General features: G+C 38.7%; 1 protein-coding gene across 17 annotated transcripts in view; it reads left to right on the top strand.

Moving 5' to 3' along the window:
- PCDH15 (protocadherin related 15) overlaps positions 1–27033 on the top strand; it is an 852429-nt gene that overhangs the window by 245385 nt on the left and 580011 nt on the right. Inside the window, exon 1 of one of the 17 annotated variants that reach the window (XM_030030431.1) lies at positions 12385–12469. The exons of the other annotated variants lie outside the window; for them this stretch is intronic. The gene's annotated coding sequence lies outside the window, so the exon portion shown is untranslated. Of the gene's footprint in view, positions 1–12384; positions 12470–27033 lie in introns of those variants that run through there. 17 annotated transcript variants of the gene reach the window in all.

The following is a 27033-nucleotide window of genomic DNA, read 5'->3' as shown; positions in this document are numbered from 1 at the left end:
CCATCCCAGAGCTGTAGAATCCCAAGGAATCTGTCTGGTAAGCTTTTGACTGGCTTGCTCCTCTGGGAAGAGGATGATGCAATATTTTTGTCTGAACTGAAAGGAGCTTGTCCCAAGCAGGACATTTTTTGCCTTGTATGTGTCCAACTTGAAGTGACACTTTCAGATCTTTCTCCCTCTATGAAAACAAAATGTAGTTCACTGGCAGATTTTGTTTTAAGCTGTCAGAGGGTACATGGCTTGAATTCTCACACCCTACTTGTTCTCATAGCCTCTGCAGAATCCTCCACACTACTGTATTTTCTACAAAGCCGCCTCTATTACACAAGTAAACTATGCTTCCCTGATATCCCCTGGGTATATCACCATCAGGGTCATCACTTCTTAGTGTTTCTAGAAGAATGTAGGCTAAAATGAACTGTGGCAAAACACCTGGTTCAGCTGTCATTTTGATTATCATGATATTTAGAATATTTTGTGCAGTTCCAAGATTTCAAGTGCTCTCTTCCATTTCCTGTAATTGATGGCAATGAGCAGAAATATTGGGTGGGTTTTTCTCTTTTTTTTCACTCATTTTACTGTGGTAACAACCTGTTATTCTCAGGCTGGTTTTCCTTTTTTCTTTTCTTTTTCCTTTTTTTTTTTTTTTTTTTTTTTTTTGCTTGTGTGTTTGTGGGTTTTGGTTTCTTTTTTTTTTTTTCTCCGAGCATAACTTCTTAGTCAATGTGGCTGCTGCATCAGAGCTGTGTGCTTACCTTTAACAGATAATCATAGACATTAACAGTGTACATATTCTCATTCGTGTGAACAGGTTTGACAAACATAGTTGAATTGTGAGGGGATACTGAAATGCAAAGGGAATGTAGAAATGCTTACAATTAAGGATGTTTACAGAAGTACAATTTACTAATGAGCTGGAAAGCCCACACCATTTTTTTTATTTAAAGCACAGAAAATAATTCCTACTAAGCGGGGCAGACCTGAAAGGCACTGTAGACTGCTCACCATTGTGAAGCTGTACATTTAGCAATGTATTCACAATATGTTGCTCTTATAAGACATCAGCCTAATTACTTTCTAAAAGGCAGTCAGGGATGTTTGAAGCATCTTCTGATTTGACATCCATGATGAGTTTTGAAAGACAGAATTGCAGATAATGTCAAGAAAAAAATGCATATATTAATTTTAATCTTCATGTTTCACCATGTGGGGTGCATTCTTCCCCAGCATCCCGTCCGTGTCATTTAATGAATATAAAGAGTCTGATGTCTCGCTTGATGTTGTAACCAAGGCTGTGAGCACTGCAGCCAGCTTCAGGGAGGAACTGAAGTGTGAGAGTTGGTATTCCTTCAGTGCTGACCCCCATTAGTGCAGACAACATGATAGCCTGGAGTGTTGTTTTTTCCTACTCTCACCTTGTTGACCACAATGCGTTTTAGTGTCCTTGAGGATTTCTTTTTTTCTTGTCCTGCTGTCTTTTTTTAGGCATTGTTATTATAAAAGAAAAATTATTGTAGTAAAAAAATACCCTTTTTAACACAAAAACCTAATACAAGCTATGTTTCCATACATCAAGAAGCTGCTAATTGACTAACAGAATAAAGTACTGCATGAAGAACATACAAGTAGGAGTTTTGACAGTAACGTAAATTGTAAGTAAATCATTGTATGTTCATCAAGACACTGTGCTAATAAAGTTGAATTCAAGTGCCCTTAATAATGCTTGAATAAAATTAACTTCCTTTTTTACTTTCTGCATGTAGCCAATAGTTTCTTCACACAGCTTGGATGTGGTCCATGTGATTTTGAAGTATTCTGCTTTGTTTGTAATTGGGTCTGTGTTTTTGTTTGCTTGTCTGTTTGTTTTGACATGCTGCCTCAGTTTTTGATGATTAATTTGGTAGTGAGTTGAGTTCTGTTTTCTGAATTTGTGGCTGGCAGAAGTGATGGCTGTACAAATGTAAAGTTCGTGATCACACTCTCCTTGGGGAGAGGAGTAGCACACGCACAAGGGCAGCCCAATCTTGTTAATTAGGGCAGGCAGGAAGGGAAACATACCCTGATGGCACAACTTCCATTCCTAATGCTTGTTCCATCCTGTGGCTTTTTTTACAGGTGAACCTTGAAGTGCTGGGGAGTGAGTGGGCAGGCAGAGGGGGCAGCTAGGGAAAAACCTCGTCTTTCCAGGTTGCAAACACTACTAATAAATATCTTCCATCCTTCCTCCTGTCCCCACAGTGCTGTATCTGAAGCCAGCTAAGCCTCCAAAATCAGCATTTCTTCATGTGCATCAAGTTGATAGATACAGATGGGGCAATGACACAGTGCTTTGTAGGGCAGCTGCTATGTGGTGGTGGTGGCGCTTGGCCTGGCCGCAGCAGGAGTCTGTTCCTTCCGCGCTTGGGTCTGAGGGTGTCATTGTTCTGGCCCCAGGGCAACCCAGCAACATTGAATCAGAGCTGGTTTAAGGGTTTACCTTTTCCTACAGATCTCAGCGGTAGCGTAGCAGAGCCTGTGCATGGCTGTTACTGTGGGATCAGGGCCTGACCGATCTTACAGGATAGTCTCAGTGCCAGTTCTAGGTAGTGTGCTGTCAAAAGCACAAGTTACACCAGTGAGGGAAAAACATCATTTCTGCTAGCTCCTTCCAGCCTTGTTTTTTGGGATTGCAGTAGGTGCAGCATTTTTTTTGGCAGTGATATTGATGTTCAAGAAGCTGTGGTCCCTTCAAAAGCTGAATGCATGTGTATTTTGCGCGCTTGACCTTTTATCAATGGCAAATAGAGTAACGCTTTTTTATGAAATATGTCTCAGCAGTCCTTGACCTGGGCTCAGTAAATGAAAATGTACTAGCAGAGCTATATCCCCACAGGATCAGAAGAGGGACATAGTAAGCGAAGGAGAAAATAAAGAAAAATGTACTAGTACTCGTGCTAAAGAATAGTATAGCAGAAGCTACCTTCAGGCTGTAAAAGTTATGCTTCTTATCAAAGACTTCTTGCTTGGTTGGATAGAGGGTACTGTCTACTTCTTTCTGACTGCGAGTGGACAGTTGTGTTGGAGACAGCACTGTCTGGGCTATGTGGTGATGTAGGTCTCATCACCATGGTATCCTTCATTTTTCAGTAAACAGTTGTTACTGTTTACAGTGGAGACCCAGACAGATCATTCATCATCATTTAGTAGGATTTGAATCAGGACGTGCACTGGCTGTCTGTGAATCGGCACATGGGGTTGTTCTGCAGAGTCGCAGACCACTTGTCTGCTGAGGAGTGCTGCCTGTCTGCCTCTCTCTCCTTCGCCCAGTTGCTTAATACTCTGCCAGCCCAGGGTTTCCGTGTCTGTGGTCTTTTGAGTTTGGTTTAAAGAAACAGAGATGTTGCCAAATATAACTTAAATACTTTGTTAAAAATGTGTGGTATTTTAGGAGTACTTCTGCATTGGGAGGAAGTGAGAGAAATTACCTGAGTGTTTTAAACTTCAGATATTAACAGGTCAAATTAAAAATATCTGCATCATTTCTTTTGTTATGTACCCTCATAAGATTATATTTTGCCTTTGCAGATAGGGAGCAATAATAATTCTTTCCCTTTTCTTCATGAGAAACCTGCTGTAGTAACACAGCCAGCTTTAATGAGAGCTCGTAAAAGTATGCCTTTTCTTCACAGTGTTTCCCTCCAGGAATCTACTATCGATTATTCTGTAGACAAAAGAGGGAACTAAAGAGCTGTCTTGCAAGAGTATTGTACAACATAAGGAGACTTAAGGGAGATTCTGAACGCAGTTTTATGACTATCAACGGGATGGGCAGGGGGGGCTTGGTTCTTCATATGCTTGAAATCAATAAATGCGGTTCAATATTTGGGAGCACCCACTCCATATGAAAATATAAGATCAGCTGCAAATTTGAAATCCAGTGATTATTTCATTTTTAACATTTATGTTGCTTAAAACTGGTTAAGTAATTTAATAGTAACAAGGTTCTTCTAGAGTATAATTAGTTAAAAACTGACATTGTTTGATAAAACCACGCTGTGTTTAGGCCTGCAGTTGTTGCTGGAAAGACTAGCATAGCGTTTCAGACAGATAGATCTTTCTGTGCAGGACCACTGTGTTCAGATGAGTGCATAGTTTTTAAAAACAGATCTGGGAAATAAACAGGAGTATTTGGGAACCTGTGATGACAGGAAAAGAAAGCACCATGATGTGTTTAGGAGGGATTCTGCTATGCAGGCTTGCGTCAGGACCTACAATACGGTTTGCGATTTTTAATTTTTCTTTAAGGTACCTGTACATTTGTGTCTTTCTCAGAGTTAGATTGCTGTTTGGATAATTCTCTTTTAAAGGATGTAGCCAATAAAAATGGCATTGAAGTACGTTACTAGAAAGTTACTTTAACAGCACTTGTGAAAGGTTGGTCTTGTGATGGAATTTTCTTTCTTTCTTTCTGCAAAATAGGTACAGGCTGGTTAAAATGAAGTGACTGTAAAAAGTATATTGGAACTTTGGGTTTCTTGTCAGCTATTGACTTGTTGCAGTCATCCTTTTTGCTTGGTTCTCTTTGAAATATGTGCATTTATTAGCATGTTTGTATTTGGAAGGCTGAAATCTCTGTAACACATGCAGTTTTCACCTTGGAGGTTACCTGTGTTAAGCTTAGGAGACATGGACTGTGGTGTAATAGTCCTTCCTAGTCATGTTTTTTGTTTCACAACAAAGTGTTTATCTAGCCAAAAAAGAAGCCCGAGTGCGGGAAAAAACCTGTAGCTACATTGCAAGAAAAAGTGGCAAATACTGCCACATACAAAAAAGGGGATGGGAAGGTTGTCACACCCACTTTATTATTGAGGGAGCAGTTCAGGATGTATTCTCTTTTCCTGTCAGTATAAGAACAATTTGTTTCATTTCTTTCATCTTAAATATTGTGAAGGAATGAAAGCTGTTGGGAAAATTTTGAGTAGACATCTGAAGGACAGTTCAGCTTTGACTGTTTTCCTATTTGAATCACTCACTCTTAAAGGTTCTGATTTATTTTTTTTTTTAAGACAGAACACTTACCTATTTTCTAATGTTTTTTCACATACAGCGAAACAGAAAAGATTACTTTTGAGTGAAAGCTATGACAACCAAATACCTGCCATCATGAAACCTGCCTCTAGCCAAAATGAAGGAGGAGGTTTTGTATATTTGCTTTAAACCCATGTTCCCTATTCCGTTCCCTTTTTCTTTCCTGAGCAGAAGATTTTGCTTTATAGTCATAAGGACATTGTCAAATTGAAACGTTGGAGGTGGCTTCACTGACAAGGGAATGGGAGTTGTGCCTTTGAATCTCTTCAGGGAAACCAGGAAATTGAACCCAAGTCTTCCACTTTCTGGTTGAGAGCTCTGATATTCTTACTTTTACTCTGTAACGAGGCTCAGGAGCAGCAATGTTTTAAGAGAAAATATCAAATACTAGTGCATTTTCTGTAGAGCATGGTTATAGTGCTACATGGTAAACTTCCTAAAGACAGGATGGATCATCTCAAGGAGACACACAAGGATCTCAATTTTTGCTTCTCCAGGGCTTATATGTGAGTGCTGAGCTGTTTAGTTCAGTCACAACTGACATGTCCCAAGGCATGGAAAGTGGTATAGCTTTAGGCAATGAAAGGAGTTTGAAATAAAATAATGTGCTTATGAAACACAGGTGAGTGTGGCTGCTGCCTAGCACTTACCAGGAGTTTTCAGGAAATGAGTTTTGGGTTTACCTTCCTACTACTACATACTTCTGTGAACCTGACCTTTAATGAGGTGTTTTACAGCTGTCCTACTTATCATAGCATTTTTCTTCCTCACTCCTGGCAGGTTGCAGTGTTTTGAAACTGGGGACCTCTATGGACCTTCCAGACAGTCCTTCAGGCAACTTTACATGTACTTTGCTGGGGCAGATAGCACTAGCACTTTACCAGATATAGATAAAACTTCCTAATTTTTAAGTGGGCGGGCAATCAGGGATGAAATACAAGAGCTGCCTGAAGCCTCATCTCTATCAGGGCTAGCAACAGAATCCAGATATCTTGCTTTTTCATCTGTTGCAAAGATCATCTTTAAATGTTGTAACCTTCTAGTGTACCTGCATAGAATTTACTTCAATGAACTCATAATTTTTCCTTTTGATATAGAAGAAAACATAAGAATGAGTAGTTCAAATATTGTATGCTATTCCTAAATTTAATCACAGGAGTCTGAGAGTATTTACTGATCTCATTGAAAACAGAAATATTGTAATTTTAGGACTCTCTCTTAAAAATGAAATGAGCCATAGAGCACAGACTCCAAAGTAACAGCAATACCCCCTGTTTTGAGTCTGTGGAAATGCTGTAATATGTCCCTTCAATGCAGCAGTGACTGCAGGTGAGTGCTGGCACTTGTGAACACTTAATTCTCTGAGTAGGCTTCCCTAGAAAACTAGTGAAGGAGGATAAAGGCTGCTTGTACAATTTGTTCATTTCAAGGCAATTTTTATTTTTATTCGTTTAGTGTTATGCTTTGTTTAACAGCTTTGGTAAAGACTGGGTCATGTTAGATGTATATTGGTAATCTGCTCTATGAAAATAATTTCCAGAGTGTGCTTCCTGGCCTCAATCTTGATCGTAGCATCAAGATTCTGCATTTCAGCTGTGTACTGCCTGTGTTTCTATAAGATGATCTTTTGACAATATTATTCCAACATCTGATTTGCATGGCTTGATTTGGTTTGCTTTAAAATGGAGAGAGGCTTTTAAGAAATAGTACTGAGCATTGATTTCTGTGTGGTTTTTCTTCAGCTGGTGCATCCATTTGAAGTTCTTTGAGTTGAATGTGAACAATTAATACTTACAGTATAGGTAACTTTGAGTGCATTTCTGATCTGCTGGTTGAGGCAAACTTTTACACAAAAGATGACAACCATGGAATTTTAGCCAGCTGTTTCCCAGCATGAAATTTTCTTGTGGATCTGTTTCAGTAGCACACAGCATCTGTTGCGTTTTAAAGGTGAAACTTCAATTCTGTTGGCCTGTCATATGAAACGTTCTTCTGTGTGCCCTAATGAATGTAGTTAATTTTTTATAGCTTTGTTTACTTATAGTATCAAGCTTCAGGAGTACAATTGGAAATGTTATAAACCGGGGGAGAAAGCATGCATTTTATATGGCTAATTCCAGTCATTTGCAGTTTCTATCTTGCGGCAAATCTTCCTTTCCAAGCCCTCACTCCAGTAACAGCCTTTAAACTTTTAATCAACAAGCATAGCAAAGAAGCTGTATTTTGTATGTCTCGCCATATGTGCACAGAACCATATATCTGCAGATGACAAGCTTGGAAAGTGACACACTCCTTACTATAAGTAGGAAACAAATGCAAACCCACGTGATTATGACTTGCCATGAAAACATACTCCAAGACCATGTGTTATCTGAAATCAGAAAATAAGCTGTCACAATATCACATATTAGAATAAATGAACAATGAACTAGTTCAACAGAATGTTTTTCTATGACTGGAAGAAGCCTTCACGATCATTGCAATGGTCGTTGCAAGTTGTGTTGTGTCTGCTAAGTACAGAGGAAATAACCTAGTAAGTGATGTGTCTAAAAACTGGGAGGTTGGAAGGGTGTGGGTAAGGGGGTGTCCAGAGTTACATTATTTAGCTTGCTTTCTGGAGATCCCTGCCTACATTCAGCGATAGCCATTCAAGTTTTTCTTTATATGTTTATATTTTTGTTAAGGCTAAATAAGCCACAAAATATTTTACCAAAACACGTACAAGTATGGCTTTCTGCACTGGCAGGTTTCCATATAAATTATATTGATGATTTGAAAGCAGAGCTGAAATCAGGTGTTAAATTGACCTTCCTGAAAAAAATCCTGCAACATTATTCTGTTAAAGTGACAAAACAGAGCTGATGTTATAGATCACAACATCGATCACATGAGAAGCTGCCATTAAGAGTTCAATATTTAAAAGTTCAGCAGTTCATTGTTGAAATTTGCCAAGGCAAAGCTAAGTCACCAAATGTATGAGAACTTGAAAAAAAGGATATATGTAATTACAACCATGCTCTGAAAAATAAATGACTGCGGACTGCTACTTTAGAATTAGGTAATGATTTTTTTGAAGTTAGGCCTCTCAAAATGTTTGTGGTCATTATATTATTTAGTGGGATAGTATTACTTAAACCCTTCTTTTCTTGATTCTGTAAATACATTTTTAAAATTAGACTAGATATGTTGAGTATTAAAGAATAAGTTCTCACATTTATGATCTTGTAAGTTTGCTGAGTGTTTGTGTGTCATTGCTTCTCTGCACAGTAGAGCTGTTTGCTGTCTCTCTGAGGTGCTTTCATTACTACACTTGCAAAAGAAATTTATTTAAAAAACCGTGTGACCAGTCTAGAAAATCTGATTAATACAGAAGCAGGTTTAATTCTTTGTATTTCTTCCTTTATTTTTTTTGAAAATCAGGAGATTCTGGATTCGAAATATGGTCTCAAGGTAGTATGCTATGCACCCAGTTCATGAGGAAAATCCAGGCATTCAGATACATTTGTATGGTTCCCTGACTAATTCAGAGTATGTAAAATCAAGATTTTATTATTTTAAATTTATTACCTTCAGAGTTATAGAAGAAATTGTCAAATTTGAACTGAATGTAATAACTGCAATATTTAGGTGTGTCTGCACTGAAGACTGGAGTATAGATGAGAAATACCCAAGCTAAAGAAAAGTGTAAAAGACAGCCTGTATTTGATCTCCCACAGGCAAGTTACATTAGGCTCCTCTGGCACTGCCTTTGCTGCCGTCCTGTCAACCCCTCAGGAAACGGCAATGAAAACTTGTACTTCATAGCCTTTCATATTCGGTAGATTGAACGTATTTCTTACACATGGTCACCCGTGATTACCACCTATGGTTACTAGTGAAATTCCAAACACTGCTGTTTTCCTTATTATTCCTCTGTAGTCGGTATACATTATTGCTTTCCACTTGTACATCCCCCAGACTCCGTCACGTGTGGGAAGTGCAGAGCCTGGAGGAGGGACGTGAGAGCAGAAGGGCTTCTCGCTGTCAGGGGTGCCCAGAGACCACAGGAAGATTCCAGTATTTGGGTTACACAAGACAGTTGATCAGCAAGCCAGCCAGCTTTTGATAAAAGATTTTTTTCATGCTAATATTTCATGAGCCATTGCTTTTATATCCTCTATTTCATAGTAGGAGTTTGCAAGCTTGAGATTTGAAATAAATAGCAATTTTTTAAAAATGTTATTCAAAGAAAACGTCCTTCCTTAAGGCTCTGAAAAGCTACAGGAGGGATAGGGCCCACAACCCATACTAACAAGAGTAGAACATAACTGTTTACATTTTGTTCAGTAACTGGGAAATTCTGGAAGGGGCTGTGTGGATGAGTGGAGGTGTATATGCATATGTGGATTTTATTATGTCTGATAATTTTTAGTCCTTTAAGGAGCTAATAATACTTAGAACTGGGTTGGTGCTGAATTCTTGTAGAGCAGAAAAATAGCAGAGGAAAACAGAACTTTTTCATTATTTTGCCTTCTGTTAGATTATTCCTTGTGGTGAGGTTGTTCAGGAAGTGCTTAGCTAGAGCTGTTACTGATGTCTTTGATACTAACTCTGCTTCTTTCTTTATTGAGTGGTCAACCTTTGTTTCAGTCTCCTATGTATCTTTTTTTACTAATAGATCTTTTAAACATTACACAGATGTCACACAAAAAGAAGAGAGAAATTTTGGCAGCTTTACCCCTGTCGAATGTCACTTGTGCTTAGTTTTGAAGGAAGACGGGCTTCATGGTAGGAGAAAAACATCAAAGCTAACAGTCCTGCAGTGGTACTGACACCTGGTTTTGTGACAAAGTTAGAGTCGAGCCTTAGTTTTAGCTTGTCAACGCTCTCTGTGTGTTGTACAGTGACAACAGAACTATATTGGAAATGAGAGGTATGTGACCACTAGAAGCAAAGAAAGAGATGAAAAGAAGCATCAGTAGAGTTAAATCATATTTAAACTTACAATTCGTGTTGATAGTGCATAGAGAAATACTCCAGAGGAGAACCCCTGGAGTGGGTATTTGTATGCATAATACAAAACAGGAGCTTTGTTAGTCTGATGCAAGGAGAAAGATACACAAAATGTGTGTGGTCTGTAGCTGATAAGACAGTTTTTAACATGATAGTAGGAAATTGGAGTCATATTTAAGTGATTAGAATTGCATGAATAATTTGTGTGTTGCATAAAGTGGTAAATAAGTAAAATCTCCAAATGCAAACTGCTGTGAAAATGTGTATAGACACCTGTTGTTCCAGGTGCCTAGAATGGTTTAACCATTGAATGTCTTTATAACCTTATCATTGCTATTGTTTGCAGAGGTCTCACTTAGGATCAAGAGCACTAAATCAAAAGCCAGGATACTCTAAGAACAGGTGATTGGCTTTTCAGATGAGCATGACTTAGGAAACGGAACACTAATTAGGCAATCCAGTGCATTTCTCCAAGGAAACCTTCAGAAACCTTTCTGAAAACCTTCAGAAAACAGGCACTTTTAAAATGTCCCTTTGTATAACTCGGTTAAGAAACCTGGTTGCAGTTGTAGATCTTGAGACTATAAAAATTAGACTCCAAGCTTTTGAAAACATAACCAGCAATTGCTTTTTGGTTTTGTTCCTTTCAAGGACGTCTTTGTATATGTGCAATTAGCAGGGGTGGGGGGGGAGCGGATTTCAGTTAACAGCTGGAAAGAGGAGGAGAAGAATTGAAGGGAGAAAAGACCTCTGATTTCTGTTATTGGAAAGAAATACCAGCTATGTATCAGACAAGATTTATTAAAGCTGCTATGAAAACAGAGTTACTGTTTTGAAGAGAATAACTAATTTCTGACTTGTCTTTTGTATTGTCTCATGCAAGTTGCATGTGGTTTAGATAGATCCTCTCTGAGCAGCGAGATGGACGGAATGGCCTCCCAACACCTCTTTTGTAATATGATAGACTGTTGCTGGTGTGAGGAGTGGTAGAATGGCACGTAAAGATATAACTGCCTTGATGATGAAAATTTACCACAGTTGAGCATAGGTGGATTTGAACCTCAGAATACACAATAAAATAGAGAGCAGGTAGTTATTCAGAAATCCAGACAGCATAGCCCTTGCCTCCCCAGTATGATCATCATTTGCCTGTGCTGTGAGCGGGGACGTAATTCAGAGCTAATGGATCCTTGATCTTTAAGCTTGCATACCCGCATGCACTGCCATACACTACAGCAAATCTGAACGTAATCTAGCTACACTAGGTTTACACTGTGCTTGAACTAGTCAGGAAAAAATACGTATGGATTTAGCTTAAATTTTTGTCAGCTCAGGTGTTCTGAGGGTGGTATAGATACAGGCCAAAAGAGAATTTTTATAGGAGGAAAAGCCACAGGAGGTAAAGCGCCTTTATTCACATTGGTGAGAGAAAGAAGAGGTTACTTCTGGATTCTTTGTAAAGATTGTTGCTTGAGTCTCCTTCCAAGGCTTTGGCTACTTGAAGTCGTCCCAACAGGGAAGGGTTAGGTCACACAGGCCAGGAGAAGACTGAATATTAAATGCAGTCCAACAGTTAGGGACACCTGCATTTGATCACCTAGAATTTGCAACTTTGTAAAAGTATCTCTGTGAGGTTTGGGTAGGTACTTTCCCTGATGTGGAGAGACCCTGCCATAAGTGGGAGAAATCAAGAGTTGTTTTCAGAACCAGAGGCCCAAAGTTCCTATGTTCCCCTTTCCTGTCTATGAAATACAGAGAGATGGAAATACTTAAATGCAGTTGTTACGATGTTTTGAAAGGAAGCTGGTACCAGGACCTCCTAATAGCTTCTATAGTCCAGTACACAGATGGATAAAAAGATCCTTTAGCAATAGTATAATTTTCAATTTAATTGTAAGACCTATTTATCTTTTACATACATTTACTTATAACTCTGCTATAGAATCGATTTACTGTGTTCCTTTTCTGCTTACCATCCTGACACCCAGGTCTGCCTTGCAAACATGCAAAGACAAAAATGTTTCCTAGCAGCTCTTGAAGGAAAACAATTTTAGATCAAATGTTTTACTAAAATATCCTGCATAGCTAAACATATTATTAGGTTAGGGGAAACCTAGGACTGGAAAAGAAATAATACTGTCATTAGTTGAAGAAGAACATATACCTTAATTTTTTGTTGTTAGACAGTCTCAGTGTTTCAAAGTTTCTCACACACATGCTTATAGAAGATGAGTGAATGGTAAAAAGTGCTGTGAAATACCACAAAGGACATGTGTTACAATAGTACTAGTAACTAAGTTTTAAAAGTGTGTTTTATTTCATTTTAGATGTGGGAAACTGAGGAGAGGAAACTGTAGAAGGTTTATGTGAGTGAAATACCTTCAGTGAAGGAGAACCTGCATTTGGCACAGTATGTTGTCCTTTATTTTTGGTTTTCCTCAAAAAGAGTAGATAAAAATATTTTGAATTATCATAATTCAAAATGAGTGAAAGTAGTCTTCAAATTAATGAAGTAAATTTATTATTTCAGATCCTAATCAGTAAAACTTTTACATATAATTCATCATCTTATGCTTATTCATGGTTAACAATTGCAGTAACTTTTTTTTTTTTTTAATTTAAAATGATAAAAAGAAGTTGAGATTTGACATTTAGGATACACAAGTCTTAGAAACTGAGGTTATCACTGATTTTTGTGCAAATGTATATAAGCATTGGGAATTCACCAAGAAGTTTTATTTGTCATTTCTGTCTTTGGGTATTTCAGTAATGATTGGGAAAATACATAAACACTCCACCTGCATTTCATGTCAGATGTTTTCCAATAAAGATGTCAAATAAATGGTTTTGAGTAACTTCAATATATATTGAAACAACAGGTATAAAGTCAATGAATGGGAGAAGCAACTGGAAATCAGGAAAAAATATATTGAAGTAATTTCAAGAAAAAAAAAATGGCAGAGAGGAACCTGCCAGCATTGATAATATGCATAGTGATTATCATTAAAATAATGAACTGTGCTTCTATTTTCAGGGTTCATTAAAAACATCTTGAGTATAGAGCCTCTGTCATACTTTTCTTGAGAAAAGTTGCTGACACATCAGTGCTGTATTTTGCAGGGCTATACTCCTGTACCCTTACAATCTGTTGGCAGTGGCAAGGTTTCTTGGGGAGCTGCTCGCATATGCCACCCTTCACCCTCTGCGAATGGCAGTGCGTGATGGAACTTAATCTCCACGTGCTCTCAGATTTCTTTATCTGCAGCACACATGGTTCCAAAGGCTCCAAATGGGCTACTCTAAAAAATCAACTTGTTAAAATAAAACAAACGGACTCCAGTGAAGAGTCAGACGTTGATGCTAGCATCATCCTTGTATGCACTCACTTTGACTTTGGAAAAAATGACCTCAAAAAAGAGATGTATTTCCAATACACCCACGTTTTGCACCTCAAACACAAAAGAGACTGGAAATGTCAAACAAATGACCTGCCAATTAGCAGTGTTTGGTCAGTTTCCGAGGTAGGGTGAGCTGTCATGTGGGCCAGTGGATGTCCTTCAAGGTACCGGTGTTGCTGATAAAACAGTAAGTGCGGTGTCCTGTCCTAGGGCTTAAGTGTCATTGTGTGTTGTGCCTCATACTTTTCTCACACCTTTTAAAGTGAGATGCCCAAATCAATGCTGCTCTTCTCTCACATATCTGGGATTTTTACATGATATTGCTTATTATCTGCAATATGTATCCAGCTAACAATTTCATTCAGTGGAGGGACCCTGTCTTGTAACTACAGCTGCTTGTAACCCCTGTTTTCACAGGGCAGAAGTATGCTATGTCAGTTGTGAAGTTCCTGCACTTGCTGGTGGGGCTTCTCATCTACATCTCTCTTTTTTTTTTTTTTTTTTTTTTTTTTTTTCCAATTCCTAAACAATTATTTATACATCTAGCATGTGATATACCATACTCTTATACTTTTATCTGATGTTTTGAAGAGTACATCCAGAACACCTGGTATATCCTGGTTTTGTATTAGCTGTAGCAGAGGAGAACAGTATTTGTACTCCCAAGGTTGGCATAGCCAAATGGCAGCATATGCTGTGTGAGCAGTTTCTATGAAAAGTGACTTTCTGTAAATGAAACCATGAATCTTTCACACCTATGGACACATACTAAATGCCAGGTATTGAGTGTTCTTGTTGGTGTTCACTAATTTGTGTGTGTAGCCACCTATGTTATTTTCTCATGGAATTTCATTTTGATTTCCAGCAATTTTAGTTCATCAGATCTCTTTCCTTGTGGGATTTTGGATTCCTTGAAATGAGCGTATTTGAACACTGTGCACTCTCTGCTGTGTTTGAGGGCTGGGTGCCTTTCTTTTTGGTCAGTAAACTTTACCAAGGTTTAGTTGTCCACTGTCCAATCATTTTCTCTGAGAAATTTGATTCTGTTTGTCATTGAGGTTTCTAAAATTTCTGATATCAATTATTTGCTCTTTAGCTTTATATTCGCTGTGTTTGTACTTTGTGCTTGTACTTTCTGTTTGAATCATTATTGATATGTTTCCTTTTTTCCCCGTCATCGAGAACATTATTTGGAGCAAATTTTTGCCTGAATTAAAAGGAAATACTGGAAATAGCAAATTCTTTAGAACAAGCCTCTCTAAAGATACAGTTCCCAAATCCCAGCCTCCAGTCACTCATATCTGCAACTCCTCTGCTTCTGTTAGACTAGAGAAAGGAAAGCAGAAAGATTGGACATAAAAAACAAAGTATTCTTGGATTTTGTTTGTTCTTCCTTTGTTTTGTTTTACTTTCATCTAAAAATATAAATGTCTTCCTTTTTTGTGGGTTGTATTCATGGCAGCTGAGGACCTTAGTTAATTCAGACTTATGCCAAAGGGATCAAATCAAGTTGTATGTGGAGGGGACAAGAATTTCTTTAGGTCAGAGATGAAAATCTGTTTGTAACCTGCAGTCTAAGAACAGGAAGGTAAGTTTCCAGACATCCGTGAGGACTACCACCTCAAAAGCATATTCAGTATAAGGAAAGACTTCAAGGATTTGAAAAGGAGATTTATCAGTTTAAAAAAAAAACCAAAGAAGTGGTATTTTTGTTGTTGGAAAATTTTGATCTCCAAAGCAAATCAAAGAGAAACAAACTTCAGCCCTGTACATCCAGAGAGAGCAAGGTGAGCAATGGATAAGCTGGAAGTGGGTGGAGGTAAATGTAACTGGAAATGCCCAAAGCACAACACATTTCATAGACGATTCTGTCTATCTGTAGACCTACTGTATTTGGACTTCAGAAAGTACTTGTTATGTTCTCACATGAGGAGTTACTAATAAAACTACAAAAGATAGTAAGTTGAGTATTGTTCAGGGAGTAGGAAGCTGTCTGGAGCAGCGATAGCAGCGGTGTGATAGGAACTGAACTTCCAGAGGTTGTTTGCAAATAGAGAAAATAGTCCATTAACTGTGGAAATTATATGCAGGTCATCACAGAAATGAACTTTTACAAACAGCCTTTCAGGAGGGGCTGGGGAAAGCATAGGCACAGAAAATGTTCTTGTGTTTTAATATATAGCTTGATAAAATTAGGAAGTGTTTGGCTGATGACTATTGAGCAGCGGAAGGGGACTGCACAGGAGTCCTGGGAGGTCTATTCCAATCCTTTATTCCCTGCCTGTCTACTTTGGGATGAGAATTGGCTGCTCCTGTTTACAGGCACTTGGCAGTCTTTTACGCTCTGTCACATACAGTGCCTTACCCTGAAAAGAGCAGGAAAAATGGAGGGATGATGTTCTCATTGTGCTGAACTGGAAATATATTTAAAAGGTAACAACTCTTTTGATTAAAAAAAAAAAAAAAGACAAAAAAAAACCCAAAACAAACCAACACCTTACAAGAAAAGAAACATATTACATTTAGAATACGCTTTTCCCTGTATCCAAATAGGCTTTTTTTTCATTTGATTCAGAGAACACAGAACTTCCAAAAACATGAAGACAATGTAGGCCTGAACTCAATTTCCATGGAAGTTAATGGAAAAATTTCTGGGAACATTTTGTCAGATCCTAGAAAAGTGAAAATGATAAGATAAAATAGGGCAGTTCAGTAATCCCACTGGGGGAAGATCATAATCTCTGTAAAGATAAGGGTATTCATTTTCACTTACATTTGTTTTATGAAATGCATTGAATCTGTTTCTTACTTGGTGTCATACGTGATAGTCAGATATACTGGGGAAGAGCAAGAGCTTCATGTAGCTGTCGATACAGTTCAGAAAATTCATATGTATTCTGTTTTAAAAAAAATGAATCATAGATTATTTTTTCCCTTTCTAGAAATATCAGAGAATAGAAAAGTGGCATACTTTAATATTTTGTGTACATACTGAACCATATTTTTAGGCAGCAGTAAAAGAACTGTATTATGGACTCACTGTGTGCGATAGTTACGTATTGTTATAGGATGTATGGCTTTCCTCAGTATGACGTTTTTCCCCTCAGTATCAGCCGCATGCCAGTATCTCTTCCTATCAAAAGGTCATTCTTCATATACAGAGGTGCAAGATGGAGCTTAGGGTAGAGAAGATTGAGCAACTTTGTCTTCTATTGTCCTCCAAACCAGAAAACACAGAGCTGCAGCCTGTCCTCTCGAGTTGTGTTCTTTACAGAGGTGTGCAGCCATTCACAGCAGTAGTGAGCATGGCTTCCTTCTGTTACTGAAGTCCTTTTTTTTAGCCACCCATTCAGAGAAGAAGACGTAATTGCTTGTAGGTTAGTTCATTTCAAAACCTCAACACACGACCTCTTGTTTTTCAGTCAGTTGCTTTTTCTAAAAGCATTCACATTAAATCTGACCCTTCTCCAGGGTTTGGTTCATGTCAATACGATTTGCACTTGATCTCCCTCTTTTGCCTTGCTAGGAGCCAGCTCCTAATCTTTTGTTATATGACTCACTCTACAAAGCTCTGAATACTTTTGCTTGTCCTTTGCTGCACTTGCAAAGTCTTTGCAATGTTCTTTTGATCATTGTAGTTTTTAGTAGGCTAAAATATTATGTTATTGACACATATTCTTCTGCTGGGAGAAGTCATATGTGCCAGTCATTTTGGAAAACTAGAGACTCCAATTAGGCATACACAGTGAGACTCTATTTTCTCTCCATTTATCTTTGCTATTTGACACTATATTTATAATGGAGATTTTGTTCCTGCTTCTACTGTTTAACTGCAGTACAGTTAAATTGGGGAAGGATTTTCTTTTGTCTTTCATGTGTTAACAGCTCTGAGAAGATTTAAAGGGAAGTTTTCCCTTGCACAGTTGTACTTATTCATGCCTTTATATTATCATTGTTATGGTTTTCCATTCTGTATCTTTTATTTGCTCTTTGGTGTGGTCTCTAGCCCACCCCCTGCAAAGATCACTTGTTTTTACTGTTACGGAGTTTCTTATAGAAGTAGGTATGTGTAAATTGTCTCTTTATATGGTCCTAACCTTTACTCATGTCTGGGATTCAAGGGTTACCTTCTTTTGCTCCCCAGTAGATTTCTCATGAGAATTTTTGCGAGTCACTGTGTTCGACGTAATGTTGCTTTAGACTTACTTAAACTTCAAATTCTTGTGTTATGATGCTAGGCCTTCAGATTATTTTTCATGTGATACATAGAATCATAGAATCGTTTGGGTTGGAAAGGACCTTAAAGATCATCTGGTTCCAACTCCACTGCCATGGGCAGGGACACCTTCCACTAGACCAGGTTGCTCAAAGCCCCATCCAACCTGGCCTCGAACACTTCCAGGGACGGGGCATCCACAACCTCTCTGGGGAACCTATTCCAGTGCCTCACCACCCTCACAGTAAAGAACTTCTTCCTTATATCTAATCTACATCTACCCTCTCTCAGTTCAAAGCCATTACCCCATGTCCCATCACTACATGCCCTTATAAAAAGTACCTCTCCAGCTTTCTTGTAGGCCCCCTTTAGGAACTGGAAGCCTGCTATAAGGTCTTCTCAGAGCTTTCTCTTCTCCAGGCTAGACAACCTCAACTCTCTCAGCCTGTCCTTATAGGGGGGGGGTGCTCCAGCCCTCTGATCATTTTTGTGGACCTCCTCTGGACTCCCTCCAACAGGGCTGTGTCATTTTTTATGATGGGGGCCCCAGAGCTGAATGCAGTATTCCAGGTGGGGTCTCACAAGAGATGAAGTAGAGGGGGAGAATCACTTCCCTCAATCTGCTGGTCATGCTTCTTTTGATGCAGCCCAGGATGCCATTGGCTTTCTGGGCTGCAAATGCACTTTGCTGGGTCATGTTGAGTTTCTCTTCAACCAACACTCCTAAGTTCTCTGCAGAGCTGCTCTCAACCCACTCGTTGCCCAGCCTGTATTTGTGTTTGGGATTGCCCCAGCCCATGTGCAGGACCTTGCACTTGGCCTTGTGTAACTTCATGACGTTCACACGGGCTCACCAATCAAACCTGTCAAGGTCCCTCTGGATGGCATCACTTCCTTCCAGCATGTTGACCACACCACGCAGCTTGGTGTTGTTGGCAAACTTGCTGAGGGTGCACTCAATCCCACTGCCAATGTCACTGACAAAGATGTTAAACAGCACCAGTCCCAGCACCAACCCCTGAGGAATGCCACTCATCACTGGTCACCACTTAGACATCGAGCCATTGACTGCAACTCTTTGAGTGTGACCATCCAGCAAATTCCTTATCCACCAAGTGGTCCATCTGTCAAATCCATGTCTCTCCAATTTAGAGACAAGGATGTTGTGCGGGACAGTGTCAAACGCTTTGCACAAGTCCAGGTAGATGATGTCCATTGGTCTTACCTTATTCACCAATGTTGTAACCCCGTCATAGAAGGCCACCAAATTTGTCAGGCTCGATTTGCCCTTAGTGAAGCCATGTTGGTTGTCACCAATCACCTCCTTATTTTTCCATGTGCCCTGTCATAGTTTCCAGGAGTATCCACTCCATGATCTTGCCAGGCACAGAGGTGAGACTGACTGGCCTGTAGTTCCACAGGTCTTCCTTTTTTCCCTGTATGAAAAATATGTATTCACTAAGGCATAAAATTACTCAAAGATGGTCGGTTATAGAGTGTGTTAGCCTGGGATGTTAGATGAGTTTCACATTATAAAATTTAAAATAGCATATGTAAAGACTATATTTAATAATGTGTACTATCATACACTTTAAAGTCATTGGGGGATTTATAGGAATTGAGGCACTCTAATACAAAGTTGATTTTCTCTCAAGGGAAAAGATGTAGTCTGTGTTATAACATGTCTTTTATTTCTTCATTATTTACATGAGCAATGGCAGTCTTTTACCTAGAGGAAGAAGGTATTTGGTAAAGGTACTTCATAAAGTTTGTGAGTTCTGGTTATGTGGTATGCCTTTTATTTATTATAGAGATCAGATTAGCTACCTCCCTTTGAATCTTTCTTTTTTTATGATTGTGTCTCCATTAATCACATGCTTTTGGGGAGAGGTGAGAATTACTTCTTAGAGTGACTGTCCCTTGAAGGTAGTAGTTATAAACAACCTACTCAGCTTGTTTTCCTCAGTTATGGGAGTTACCTTGTCTTTTTCTTGTTGACTGTCTGCAATTAAAACCAAAATGGACAGCTGAGAGTTGTATTTGCAGGTCAGGCAAATGAACTGCCTCCCCTGGGGACACTGTGGTTTTAGTTGCATAGTAACTGCTATCAAGGTTATTAAAGATAGAGGGGTTTTGTATAACTGAATTTTGCAGTTTATGGCAACACATATGCCAGCAGTGGGTTGTGCCTACTTTGCTGAATTGTAGACTATTTGCTTAATTTCATATGTCTGAAGTTTATAAAGGTTGTGAAATGTATTGCTATTTTTTTTTTTAAATATATAGGCTGAGAAAATGGCAAAAGGAAAATAAACTTGACTCCTGTTCAGCTTTTGCCTCCTCTCAGGACCTTTATCTTACCCACATGCTTGGCATTTTTAGAGCCGGTTAAATAGAGAAGTTTCTCTTACTGCATTAATGTCCTCACTTTGTGTGACCTCTATGACTGTTCCCTTAGAGGATGTTGTTGGAAAATACCTAGGCCAAAGTCATATTCTCTTCTTCCTTCTCTGGAGCGAGTGTTTTCATACAGAAAATGAGGCTGAGATGGTTTGATACTTTATTTTGTAAGAAAAGGCAAGTAAACAGTCAGTTTCCAGTACCATGATCCGCTGTTACAGAAGAGAGGAACCCGACTGATAAGAATTTATTATAGAAAGGACATTTAAGCTGGCTCATTAGGATAAGTCTAAACTACATGAAAGCATGTGTTTCATAGCAGTTGACTCAGAAGCTTCAGAATCCTTTTGGAAGACCCCTGTGTGCTAGCATTCGTGCAAAGCTATGTAATAATTTAAGGACAAAAATATTTAGATTGGTTTCACAAAACCAGTCTTCACAGAAAGCAAGTTCTCTGAAGAAAGTTGTTCTATTATGCACTTAAGTAGCTATGACATTAATCATTATGTCATTAATATTATGACAATAGTTTTTATCATCATTTCATCTTTTTTAATCTCTCTGCTGCAAGATGCAAGAATTAAAAACAGTCAGTTATACTCACTGTTTTCTAGTATATCTTCAGAGATGGTTGATTTTTATATGATGTGCAGAATTCAGTTCTGTCAATTAATTAATACCAGATTTGTGAGCAAGTTTAGTTGTCTTCTCATTCTTGGTTTATCACACAGTGTTGTGTTTCTCCATGTTGCAATTCTTTTTAATTTAGGCCCTTGCCTTTTCCTACTCTGTCAGGTGTTATCAGTGGAAGATTAAAATTGTGGTTTGCTTACTGTTGACTGGACAGTGTGAACTTGCTATCTTTGGGTCCTCCAGCTGCCGTTGTGGTATTAGTTGGGTTGGATTACCCTGGGATTAGCTGTGGTATCCTTACACAGTTGTAGCTTTTTTATTTGAAGGATATTGGAGGGCTGAAAGAGAAGGGTTAAGTAACTGCTGTTCTGCCTGACTCACTATCTGTGTGGTCGAACGACATGGCTAGAGAAAGTCTGTACATCTGTCTTGAGCTCCTCACAGGGTAAACGGGGCATTTTTAGTGAGCACGGATCTTCTCCTGACTGATGGTAATTAAGTGGCAGATGGGTTTGTTTATGGGCTTAAAAATGGTTAAATAAAAGCATAGTGTTAAAAGGGTGATGTTATCAAGGACAAAGAGTTTATAAAATTTAACAGATGTGGGGTTTAATTGTGTGGCACCAGCTTAGAGCTTTACTGGAGGACATTTGTAGATAATACTAAGGCAAATGAGTGTATGCATTGTAAGCATATGGGTGTAGAGATAAGGCTCAATTTGCATATTTCTTTCATTTTAGTTTCCTTGTTTTCAAAAGTTGCATTTGAGGACAAGAGCAACACTACTTTTGTATCAGCTAAGTTACTTGCCATTTGGTTTTTAAAGTTTTTTCATAGAAATAGAAAACCTGTTTGAGGGATGGAATGACTATTTAAGCAATTGCATTTACAATGACGGTTTTCAGTAGAGATGTGACTGTAGCTGAGTGAAAAATCACATCCATGTCTGGCTGCTTCCTTTTGATAGATCACTGTTCCTTGCAGCACAGTGCAGTTGTCTGCAACATGCAACTCCAGTTTCCCAGTCTACATCCTCCTCATCTTACTAAGCTGTAAGCATTCTTGGATGACCACTCTGCGTAAATTGGCTGTTTACTATCTGGTGTCCTTTGCTCCTGTGTACGTGTCTCAGCAGAAGCAGTGCATGGAGAGCCTCAGACTTCAACGCTAAGTCCTCTGGGCTGTGTAGTGGCCAAGGGCCCAACTCCTTTCTATGCCTTCAAACCAGCTTCCTTTCAAATCAGAGCACTTCCAGCATAGTCACCCCCCCCCCAGTTGCTTCCCTTGCCCTTCCTGTTGACTACTTATCCTTTCTCTTTACTATCAGCCAGTTTCCTCAGGACCCACATAGTTCGCACATATCTTAGTATATATATTTCCTGGCCATCCAAGAGGAAAATGGAATTTTTCTTTGAAATCAGTGCAGATCCTGCCTTGGGTACAGGAAGAAGACAACAGATCAGACTATGCATAATCCACAGTGCAGGACAGGTCAGGACCGTGCAGTGTAAGGCTGCAATGGAGTGAGGCTGTCAGTTAGCTAAGGAGACAAACACAGACTGGTTCCTAGATGAGATGGAGTAGGTATGTAGGCTCCATGAGGAACAAAAATATTGTTACTCCTCACAAATCCTAAGCATTAAATGTGTGTCTGACTGTAGAGCTTAAATTGTTCTCATACTATGTTTAAATAGCTTGTTTCCTAAATGCATAGCAAGTGCTGTCCTCAGGGAGAGGAAACCAGCAAATGCGTGAGTTGCTTTCATAAAGAGTTCTCGGTCTCCATGTTCAATGCAGACCGAAAGCCTCCGTGCAATGTTGCTCAATTTAAAAGGATGACAAAAGAGATGAGGAATAACAAAGTTTTGCTCCAAACTGTGTTCCAGAATTATCCAGATACTTTCATTTACTTCTCTTTGAACTGTGCCTCCAAATGAAAAGGGATTTTATAGCTCATGCAAATAAAATAGGGAGAAGGAAACAAAGCATGAATGTGCTGGATAGCATGAAAGTCCTTGTCCTTCGACATTGTTGCAATTGATAGAAGACAAAAGTAAGATGCTAACAAAGGTAGGTCGCAGTTATGCTGGGAGTAACATGAAGGAAGAGTGTGAAATTAAGCTGTAACTGTGAGCTGAGCTATCTGAAGTGGTACCTCTCAGAGACTGACACCCCACTGCAGGGGAAGAAGTACTTAAGAGTGTGTATTAAAAAGGAAAAAAAAAAAAGTAATCTGTACTGTGTAGATGAAGTATACATTGTTGCACTATTATACTTGCTCTTCTGAAGATATACGTATCTAACAAAGCTTACAGAGTGCGCCAGGAAAAAAGAAAGATTTACTACCAATTTAATATGACATATGGCCACCTGTCACTTCTCTGAAAATTTACACGTTAGTTAACGGATAAAACTGTCATACTTAGCTTTTAACATTAAAAGCATGGTCTTTAGGAAAAGAGCATACTCTCACAAATTGCAGACAGTCTAAGAATAAGATCTCAAGATTTTATGTGATTTGGCATATATAGTAAGTTGAGTTGTCTAATAAAGTGTAGCAATTCATCATCTACTTTGGAAGTCTGAAGTTTAGTAGGTAGTCATATAGTATGTCTTTTGGTGTCTAGACTACCTCAGGAAAAAAAAATCATGGATTTTGGAGGGGCAAGGGGATTACGGCTTGATTTATTTGGCAACAAAATTGACTATAAAACTACTTTTACTATGCTCAGGGGACCAAGGCATAGAGATGTCATATTGAGTAATAACATCAGGATAATATCAAGGTCTTTGGTCATCTCACTGATTTCACACAGGCGAAGCCACAGATATAAAACACTTGATACTGGAGGAATAGGACATTTCATGTGGATAATAAACACCTAGGAAAATTAATGATCTGTCTGGCTAAAAAGATAAGCCCTGAGTCACAATAAGTGAGAGCACTGGAGGGAGAGCCAGCTACATGCGTTTAACTGTTTTAGTGCTGTCCAAAGTATCACTTATTATCAGGTAAAGTGTGGTTTGTGTGTAATATATTCCTATGTAAGAGCCAGTGCTGCACCAAAGGAATGCCCTGCAGTCTGCTGAGTGCTGCCTAATTGCCATAGTTAATGAAAAAAGTGTGTTTGTTACAAGCATCCCTTTTCCCTAGTACACATTTTAATGCCAAAGTTAGAAATGAGGTTTTTGTAACTGCTGGTACCTAGCGGCATGTGTTCAAATACATCTGTGGTCAGTAATACACTGAGAACCCACTTACAAAGTGATCAGTAATTGAGGTTCCCTAATTTTTGTTCGGCTCCACGGTGAGGTGCACAGGATTTTACGGCAGAGTCATGGTGAGGTTGAGCTTGTCTGGAGCTATGGGCACTCAGACCCTGGCAGATCAAACCCTTGTTACCCCACTCGTGCTCTGTTGGAAATGTGCAGCATTTGGAAGCACCACCCCCTAGGATGTAGTGCCAGCAGAACCCATCGTTGTTACTGCCACTAATAAATTTAAAAGAGACTTTAACAAAATCTATCCTAAAGAAAAAGGCAATTCAGATTGTGGTTTCACTTAGCTGGGTTTGTTTCTTGGGTTTTTTTTTTGTTTTTTTGTTGTTGTTGTTGTTGTTGTTGTTTTTGTTTGTTTTTTTTTTATTGTTTGATATTCTTTGCTGCCCTGCTTTGCCACAGATCTTAGCTCATGGTTTTATGGGGGTTCTCCCCATGTCCAGTGGGATTTTATTCAGCAAAGCATTCAAATGTACACTTAACTGCAAGCACACACTTGAATCCTGCTGAAGACAGAACTGAATGAACTAATAAGCACATGGTAGAGTAGGGAGGACATGGAGTGTGTGCCCTGAGCACTGTTAAATATGCACTTAAGTACTCTGCTAACCTGACAGGATATTTTACAGAGTAAACTGAACTAAGTGTGAGGGGGAGAAAGGGCAATTTGCAAGTCTTGCCAGAAAATGTGTAGTTTTTTCTCCTATGCAAAGAAGATTATATTTGCACTGTAGGACACAACACGCACAGGAGAAAAACAGAACAAACTTCTCTGTGGGTACAAAGCACACTGCAGGCAAGCAGCTTTAAATTATATGTTTTTTTAAGCAGATATGTCAACTTCTTTGATCCTGAGATGCAAAGTGCAGAAAATGAAACACTGAGGTTGGAGGGAAGAGAAAGGAGAGGGAAGGTGGCAGACACTGGGCTTGGCATGTGATCAGCAAAACACAGTGTGAAGGAGATAGATAGATCACTGCTCCTTTTGCACTGCAGATCCATGGCACTTGAGTAAGATGTGGAAGTAATGCAAATATTTAGCTGTTACACCATGGCTTTTTCCTACTATTCCTTATGGCAACCAAAATTCGTTTAAATGGCTTTAAATGGCCTTGTAGTAGACGTATGTCTTCTCCAGTAAATATTTTAGATTCATTTTAAAAGAGAAAAAAATCCATAAGCAGTTAAAAACAACCTCCTGAGGCTTGGAGTGAATCAGTGAATGATGAACCAATTCTAGGGAGATAGGGCCAAAGTATGGACCCAGCAGAGGAGAGGGAAGAAGACAGAAATGGTGTACATGCACACTCTCCCTCAACATGAAATGTATACAGGTTCCTACCCTCATTAAAAATAAAAAGGGTTGAACCAAACTTTAATGTCACATGGGTGGGGAGAATGCCATAAGCAGAGATTTTTCAGATCCGAACACAATTTTATCTTAGTAGGTAGGAAGTTTTGGAAGAAAAAAGCAAAGGATAACAAGAGTCGGTGTAGAAATGCAACCTGTACTCACTGTCAATTGCAGTCTAATTTATGGCATGTATTTTACCAGAAATGTGTGAAGTTAGATTTTAAGAAAAGTTTCCATGAGGTTTGTCCATTCTGATATTCCTAATACTGCATTCTGTAGAAGGCAAAGTTGTAAACTACTCCAATATTTGCATTTTTAATACCTCATTACATTTTATGAGTTACAGTTAATGCTTTCACTTTTTTTATCGTTTTATTTGGTCTGTACATGCATAGCTGTAACGGCAAAATTGCAATCTACAGCTGTTCTCTCACAGAGAAACTTTTCAAGAATAGCCAGTAACTGTTATCCCAAACCTCTAATTATAAAATTTATATCAAATTGCTAACAAATATGTGTACCATATAAATGATAGATTGTGGTGGGGTGTGAATACAAACAAGTGATGAAAACACTAATGCATCTTGTCAATAGACTGTTCTAAAAGGAAATATTTATAATCAAGCGCACATGCATACATATAAACGTGAAAATTTTCACAAAATTTAGTACGGGAGTATTCCATTGTCAAAGGATCAGAGAAAATTAACATTCCCAGAGGAAGTGGAGATGCGCTGCTGTGATTAAGTATTTGTGCCTGACAAATGCAGTACAAAGCTGCATGCAGTGCTTCTTAGATGTGCATTCCTTATTGTGCTGCAGTTTTACCTTTTCTGCACAACCTGTGTATGCATTGCAGTGTTAGTTTATAAAACAGAAAAAGAAAAAAATCTGTTGTCTTTATACATGGTTTTGAGGAAGTTTTAGTATATAAGGGCTTGAACCGAACTCTCAAAGATTGTTTAAGAGAGAAAATAGTAGACTGGGTGAATCAAGAAGATATGTAGTAACCAGGGAGGGAAAGGCAATTTATGATCCAGAGAGACCTCCATTGGTAGAAGAAAAAAGTAAAACACAGATAGAGCTCTGGCAAATTTCCACTCTAGGAACAGCAAATAAGATGGCTTTTGGACAAGAAAAAAGAAATAAGATAGTCTCCCCTATCAAATAAAGCAATCTATTGCTAGCTGGTTTCCACTGGCTTTAACAAAGGAGCAAACTCAAAACCAAACAGACTTACCAAAAAATTCAAGGACATAAGAGGAGGAGGATGTAGGATGCTCATATTTAGTCAAGACAAGTCAGTCAGTCAGTCATGCTGCATGTGTGTGAACTCAGTTGGAGGGGTACATGCGAGTTCCTGACCTGATTGTCTTGGCAAGTAACCAGATTTAGCAATTGGATATTTTTTCTTTATTTTGTAAGTGCCAGATCATGGTAAATCATTTTTCACTGTAGAGATTTGCTTGCAGAAAATGTATAAATGCTAATTGGCCTTAGAGTTTACTGAAGTACTTGAAGATGGACTATTGAAAGTGATTTACTAGATTTGCTGGAGTAATTCAAATTCCAGCAATGCTCTTCAAAAGTTTCTGTAGTGCATAATCTGCTATTGTTTCATGTATTTGTATTCTTCTAGAAAACCTTTGGTGATTTTTGAGATTGTTCAGCTCCTTCGTTAATTGGGGAGGAAA

Source organism: Aquila chrysaetos, chromosome 11 (genome assembly GCF_900496995.4).
Source record: "Aquila chrysaetos chrysaetos chromosome 11, bAquChr1.4, whole genome shotgun sequence".
Classification (NCBI taxonomy): domain Eukaryota; kingdom Metazoa; phylum Chordata; class Aves; order Accipitriformes; family Accipitridae; genus Aquila; species Aquila chrysaetos.
Note: the sequence above shows the minus strand (reverse complement) of the source record. Positions and strands in the feature narration are given on the sequence as shown.